Source organism: Ammospiza caudacuta, chromosome 2 (genome assembly GCF_027887145.1).
Source record: "Ammospiza caudacuta isolate bAmmCau1 chromosome 2, bAmmCau1.pri, whole genome shotgun sequence".
Lineage (NCBI taxonomy): Eukaryota > Metazoa > Chordata > Aves > Passeriformes > Passerellidae > Ammospiza > Ammospiza caudacuta.
In genome coordinates, this window is record NC_080594.1 from 74,679,669 (window position 1) to 74,687,363 (window position 7,695).

The 7,695-nt window shown below is 38.1% G+C and overlaps 1 long non-coding RNA gene across 1 annotated transcript; it reads right to left on the minus strand.

The window, feature by feature from the left end:
* Positions 1-3,869: 3,869 nt before the first annotated feature.
* On the minus strand, positions 3,870-7,271 carry LOC131554690 (uncharacterized). Its single transcript, XR_009274405.1, has 3 exons — positions 7,137-7,271; positions 6,855-7,021; positions 3,870-6,674 (listed from the first exon to the last, which is right to left on the minus strand). It is a non-coding gene; the product is annotated as an uncharacterized LOC131554690 (long non-coding RNA).
* Between the last annotated feature and the right edge of the window lie 424 nt (positions 7,272-7,695).

Here is a 7,695-nt window from a genome sequence, read left to right on the forward strand (position 1 = left end):
TATTCATTAAAAGAAGCATTTAAGACCATAATATGTAGCTTCAGATTTAATTTTTAAAAAAATTGCTCTTGATCATTTGGATAATTTTTGTGATCATATATTGTAGTATCAACTTCAAATTAAAATAGTGCAGGAAAGAGAAATTTCCTATTCTAAATAACAGAGACTCAGAAAGAATGATGTATCAAGTTTAATTTATGATCAGATTTTAAGAAATGAAACCCAAAAGCAAATAAAAATAATAAAACCCCAACAAAAGAACAAGAAACTAACATGTTATGCTTTATTGTGCAGAATGGAAGCTGTAATACAAAAGGCAGCATTAGTTCCAGAATGGAGTTAAACAGATAAGAATGATCCTAGTATTTCTTTTATGGTTTATATTTGCACAAGGAATATTTTCTAGGCAGGATTTTTAAGAACATCAGCATTTTTTGAAGTTTGGCAGATTTTTGAAAACAGACACTGCATCAGCTAGACCAGATTGAAGAATGAAGAGAAAAATCCACAAAATCTGTCAGCTGATAATTTGTAGGGGAAATGGAAAAATGAATATCAAACAATTATTTTAAAATATAGTTAAGGCTGTGTGAAATTTGGTTAATTCTGAATCTGTATTTAGGTTGAATGCCGACATAAAATTTTTTTTTAGATTTCTCGAGTCATATTTGAGTCTGGTTCCTTAGTATCTAGGGCATTGATTGTACAGGAAGAGACCCAAAGTTATTTTGCAACACATGTTGAATTACAAACACTTTACAGAAGCAGTGGGAGGTATTGTAACTCAAGTAGTGTTGAGGGTCTTATAAAGCCATCTGGCCAGTTAAAATTGAAAGGGAGGAAATGATGAATAGTTGATCCCTCACCCACAAACGCACTGTTTATCTCTAACCCAGTTTAAAAATAACTTAAACTAGTTTAGGATGTCATGAAAGTTATCACAAGTGGAAAGGAATGTGAAGCAAGAGATTACTTCTATCTGTAGTGGACAACCAGATACCTGTGATTGGAAAAAGTAACCAGTTTTGCACATCCCCTCACAGGTTACACCTAGAATGACTGCTGTGGAAGGATGATGCAGAGAAGAAATTAACAAGCTGCTCAGTCCTGGCCTATCATCATCTGTCAGGTGAGGGAAGACTCGGTTGCTCAATATGAGATCAGCAAGCTTCGTTTCTTGAAGAGAGCATCAGACACTTATACAGCAAATAATAAGCTCATGAATATTCTGTAAGCCAAGCGATCTATTGGTTAAACCATACCATCAACTCTTCCTCATTCCTTTGGGCCTACATTCTCTATTTCCCACGTCTCTCTGACCACTTGTTATCATACCCAGCTAGGCCCAAGGACACGCTATCTTGCAGGTGCAAAAGCTCAAACTGGCTGTGTTCGGTACTTTCCCAGCTCTTGGCTGGCTAACAAGCGAATGTCTACGTGACCTCTGTCATGTAGCCATTTCTCCAAAATCATTTAAGAACAGTACCAAGACCCAGGAAAATGCATTGGACCTCGGATTTCTTTCTGGGGATGGGGAAGATGTGATCAACAGTTTCTTAAACTAGGCTAAAGTGATATCTTTGTAATAGCTGTAGAGCTAAATTGACACACTGTATTTTATAAAGCTAGCCCACAGGTGACAGGCTGTACTACAATTTGTATGTGTGTTATGGTGAGTTAGAGCACCTATTTGTTGCTACTGTGGGATTCCTTTGACCATTTTCTGAAGAAAGTAACTAGACAGGGCACTCAAAATATTTTCCCAGACTATTGATTCTGTAGCAGCATTCCTCCTGCAGTATGAGCAGGAGAACATTCCAGATCTTCTATGCTCTAGCAGAAATTATAAAAAGAAGGTCCTTGGAGGTAGAGCAATGGGAGAGCCTCATGCCTTTTCCAGAGTGTTGAACCCCTCATAGGTGGCATGCTGAAAGAATAATTAGAGTATACTGTATATAATTTGTCATGAAAGGCAAAAAAAATACTCTCATCTTTACCGTCTTTGTTTTCACAATTATTACTGAGCAAAGAGTAAATAGGCATGAATAGAGGCAAATTAAGTAAATCTCCAAAATTGCAAAGGTTAAATCTCTGCAGTGTTCAAAATCTGTTTCTAGTATGAAGCAATTAAAATTGAAACTAATTTATACAGTCCAGGTGAGTGAAAATTTTTAACTGCAAGCTATAGTTATGTCAGATTAAAAATCACAACTAGGTACTGTATATGAGAGGCTGAAATGTCAAAGGCTAATGACTCAAACAACTGGCTATTGGCAAAAGCAGCAGCTACTTTGCTGAAACCAGGTTTGTACCCCTAAACTGAAGGGAGGAGGAGAGGCTTGGCTGTGGGTTGGCAAAAATTTCTGATCCACATGGAACAAAGGGGGTCAGCACCCACTGTCAGAGTATGAGCACGATGAACTCATTTTTTATATACAAAATGATTGAGCCCCAGAATTATTGTATACTTGATGGCCTGCAACTAATGTCTTAAGCCGTTTTCTGGCCAGATAAGGAAAATGATCAATAAGATGCAGATCCTTCAGAGGTGGTGTGATGCTTCTGTCATGCCATTTCCCCTCTGATAGGCATTGCTGGCTCAACTAAAGTGAGAGAAGCAGAGCAAAACAGCAGTCATGTCATTGAAAAGTGCTATAAACCACCAGAGACCACTGAAACACCCCAGGATCATTTCTGGGGCCTTCCACCGCAGAACTTTGCACAATCCACAGTGTTGTAAAAGGCAGCGTAAGAGTTTATCTGCTCAGGGGAGGTACATGAGCATTCCCATCCAAACCTGAAAGTAGGTCAAAGCATTGAGCTTTGTGTTTCATAGGCTTCCCCCATCCCCAACAGATAAAGATTGCACCCATCAATTCAATCAATGGGCATCAAAACTGTCACATTCGAGTCTCATCACTGCTTCCATGGGTGGTGACATCTTCCTTTCCACATTCTTTTATCCTTTCTTTTTCTTTTTTCCCCCTAGGTATTTTCTTAAGCAATATTTTTATACTTCTATGTTGCTATATAATAAATAAAACAGTTACATACCTGCTTTCTATTTCAATCAAATTGTTCTGAAATAAAAAGAAAATTATATGTATACATATATAAGAGTATAGGTCTGTCAGTGTTGTTTCACTCTATTTTTCCCCAAGTGATCTATTAACAAGAACTTCAGTAATCCCGTGCCTTCAGGTGCAGGCCCCAACAGCATGTAGATTGTTAAGAAACAACTTCAACATGTAATTCCCATAGAAATTATAAGCATGTTAGCCCAGATGGGATATCATCTCACAAAAAGATTGTGGAACTAAATTTCTGTGGAATCTTCATTCCTCAGGCTGCTCAAATCACAACTGTACAAGACCCAGAGCGACCTCATCTAGCTCTGAAGTTACACACATAACAAGCAAGAAGTTAAGCTGGAAAAACTCATGGGCTTCCCTGCAAAGAAGTTTTTCCCTGTTTTTCTACAGGCCTTCAGAAACACACTCATTCCAAAACAAATAATATGGGAATCCATGTATAAAAAAAGTAATCAGTAGGAACAAAGGTATTGCCTAATTTTGTTTGCTTTCTTTGCAAACTCATTCCTTGTGTGAGATAGGGACTTTAGTTTTCTCAAAATCAGAAAAAGATGGAGATCATATGCATATGGAATTTGTGATAGCGAGAGTCATCAGAGCAGAAACATTAAAAAAAAGAAATACAACAAAATCAGAAACATGATAATAGAAGACAAACTTTTAGCAATCAGTAGACATGTGAATTCATGTAGTTTTGTTTCAGGGCTAAATATATGCACTGGGAATATGCTATTAGTATCCATCTTGTACAGACATCTTGAGTTCTTATTGCTGTTGTATAATAAGTCAAGATTTATATTGTGAAGTGTTCATTTACAATCCTTTCTGCCCACACTAAGTACCTTTAAAAATGCATTATCTGAGACAAATGATCAAGAGCTCATTGAAAAATTGCTGCACATTTATAACTGACTACAACTTTATTACAAGTCACAGACTATACATTACTTAAAATCTGGTCAGTACAGCAACATGCCAAGGAAAACAGTGTTTATATCCTACTACAAGTTGGGGTTTTTTGAGTGTTGGAGTTTGGGGTCTTTTTGGTTTTTATTCCCTACAAGGTGGCTTCCTGGTAATGATGATCTTCTGACCATCTCTGTGGCTACAGTTCTGCACAGCCTGCTTGATGGATTTTGCAGTGTCAGAAACCCCTGACTTTGCATGCTCTACAGACTCGGAACTTATATAGCAACACACTGGGGATGGCTTGCGGGATTTCACTTGATACCTAATCTCTCTATATACCGCTGGCAATAAGTAGCAACTGTCTGTCTCAGCAGTCTATCTCTCATTACTATTCCTGATGGGCTGAACTGAACAACTCTCCTTCAACAACATTATCTATAACACAGATTCTCTTTTCTGTCTAAACCTCATTTCCAAAACGTAGGTGTTTTTGCCACTTCTGAATCCAGCCTTATCCATTTTCAAAATTCATCTTGCCTTATGCATTTTTAACCTCCACAGCACAGTTAGGACTGAATACAACTACCATGTGTCTTACCTCATTTTCTTAAAAAGAAGAACTCAGGCTCCAACAAGCATCTAACCTTCTCAATTAACAGTCAAGACCTCTGGGTTGTTTTGCAGCATCTCTGCAGATAATTAGTTCAAAGGTATTTGAAAACCACAGATAAAGACCTTGAAGGACTTTTTTCTGACTTTTGCAGGAATTATTTCATATAATAGAAGTCTGTGACTGTAATTATGTCACTTCATGAGTTTCACATCAAAAGAGCAATAGCTCTGGTAGCGTTAATGAAAGAATATGCAAAGCATGCAGCTTTTTACTCCTTACTAGTCCATTCTTCTTCATTACTGTGATTGAGTGATTCTGTAGCTGCCCTTAGATAGAAATAGTAGGGCAGATTTTGGTGAAGCAAGACAAAAATAATGACATGCATCTGAGGGTATGAAAATATTCTTATCTCTAATTAAAATCACTGAAATGTACACTCATGGACTAGTCATAGTAATTGTTTTGTCCTGATCACACATTATGAATTCACCATATGGGCTGTTCTGTTGAAAGCTTTTATTTCCATGCTCTCCAACTCTCAGAGTTAAGAAAATAACACATAATGTTGAACAAGACTCCAACAGTGCATTTATATTGGTTCTCAGCTTGGTTTTGTTTCCCATGGCATTATCATCAAAAAGGACAGTGCATGTTTCTTCTATCATGAGATAAATATAGAAACTTAGAAGTTCAGAAAAATTTCCCAGATACCAGATGTAAAAAGTCACATTTGTTTTATGTCCATGTTTTAATTGAAATTTTTAAAAAAGAAATATATCAGATAATAGAATTTATATACACTTTAGCCATAGGGCACTCATGTTCACTGAGAGGTTGCTGCATTTTTCTTCCCTTTGGGCTCTCTGAAGGAGCTCTTGACTCCAAGCAGCTGGCTTGCTAAAAGCTGAATAAACCCACGCTGCAGAACATACAATCCTGTCAGTAGCTTTTACTTAAACAAACAAAAAGAAATTACACTAATAATAATTTCCTGAGGATGACTTCATGTGTCTTGTTATTCTGCTCAATGCATACGGGTAGATTTTGTTCAGTTACATAAGGACTGAAGTAACTCACATTATTCTCGTTTTAGATCAATAAGAGTGTGGTGGGTTGAGCCTGGCTGGGTGCCACATGCCCATCAAACGTGCACAATCACTCCCCTCCCCAGCTGAACAAGGGAGAAAAAATATAATGAAATCTTGACAGTTCAGATAAGGACAGGGAGAGATCACTCACTCGTTACTGTCACGGGTAAAACAAACTCAGCTTTTGGAAATTAGTTTAATTAATAATCAAATAAATCAGAGTAGACTAATGAGAAATAAAACATCTTAAAAATATCCTCCATCCACTTCTCCCTCATTCACAGGCTCTACCGGTCACCCTCCTGAGAGGCACAGGAGATGGGGAATGGGCATTATAATCAGATCATGTTTCTTTTGCTGCTTCCTCCTCAAGGGGAGGGGTTCCTATTCCAGTGTGGGATCCAGTCCTCCATGTACTTATCCAGTGTGAGTCCTTTCCACAGACTGCAGTACTTCATGAACTGCTCCAGCATTGGTCTCCCATGGGGTCACAAGTCCTACCAGGATACCTCCTCCAGTGTTGGATTCTCTTCTCATAGGTCTCTGGGTCTTGACAGGACCCTGCTAAAATGTGGACTTCCCCACAGGGTCACAGCCTACCTTCAGTCATTCACCATGGTCCTTCATGGGCTGCATGGGGACAGCTGCCTCATCGTGATCTTCTTCGCATGTTGCAGTGCAATCTCAGAGCCTGGAGCCCCTATTTCCCTTCCTTTCTCCCTGGCCTTGTTGTCTGTGTGCTCACACATATTCTCACTCTTCTCTGAACTCTATCATTTTGGTCCCATAATCTTTTTTTTCCGCTTCTTAAATATGTGATCACAGAGGCATTACTATCATCTTTGATGGGCTTGGCCCTGGCAAGCTTTGGGATGGTCTTAAAGCACCTTGCATTAGCTGTCAGGTATGGTGAAATCTTCTTTTACAGAAGCCACTCTGCCAAACTCCCACAACTTACAGCACTAGCAAAACCTGGTCATGAAAACCCAATACACAGTAAAATCAAAATCCATAATTTTGTGTTCAGAAAAGCCTAATTTTTGTTAAGTAGAAATTATTATTAGAGAACTACAAATGTGAAGCCATATCCTTGGTCAACATCAATCAGCACAGCACCATAGAGCACAATTCATTTATGCAAATTAACCCCACCTGATGGCTGTCTGATCTTCTCTTACAGCTGGCATTGTAATCTCAGACCTCTGGTAAGATATTGTTCCAAAAATGGGGAGCAGTAAGAACTGGCATATTCACTAATTTTTAGGAAACCATATACAGGCTTTCAGACACATTCAGACATCTTTGAACAAAATATAGATCTGAAATTATAGCAGAAACAAATGGGGAAATAATTACTTCATTAGCTTGCACACTCAATTATAGCTAATAAAGTAGCCATATAGAAGATAAAACAAAGTTATCTCTTCCTCCTACCTTTGTAATTGTTGTCATCTTATTGCAAAGGTTCCATACTGTTGCCTCCTTATCACAAAAGTGTCATACCTTCTTGCTGGTCACCTGGGCAGCTTCTCAGAGCGCTGCCTCTTTCTTCCTCACAAAGCAGCCAACTGACCCCAGTTCCCTTCTCACCCAGCCACCCCACTCTTTTATAGCACTCTGCTTCTCATTGGTTACAGCTGGGTCCTGTTAAAGTCAGGCCTGTTCCTAATCTTTGATAATTGGCCCAGCTGCAATTCCTTAGGGGTAAGATTACTTTCTACGCTATCTTTATTTTCTTATATTCTATCCCCCTACATATAATATTTTGCTATACAGGCTTTGAAATGAAAATTGTATTTTAAACAGATAGAGTCACACTGGGATATATACAAACCACAATTAAATATGATTAATTTACATGAAGTTATATTAAAAACTTCTGATGAATGTATGACAGGAAAATATTCTCACATGCTTGAAGGCAGATGCTGATTTTCCTTGAATTTATTTATGGAAATATACTATGGTTATTATTTACTTTCCCAGTAATGAT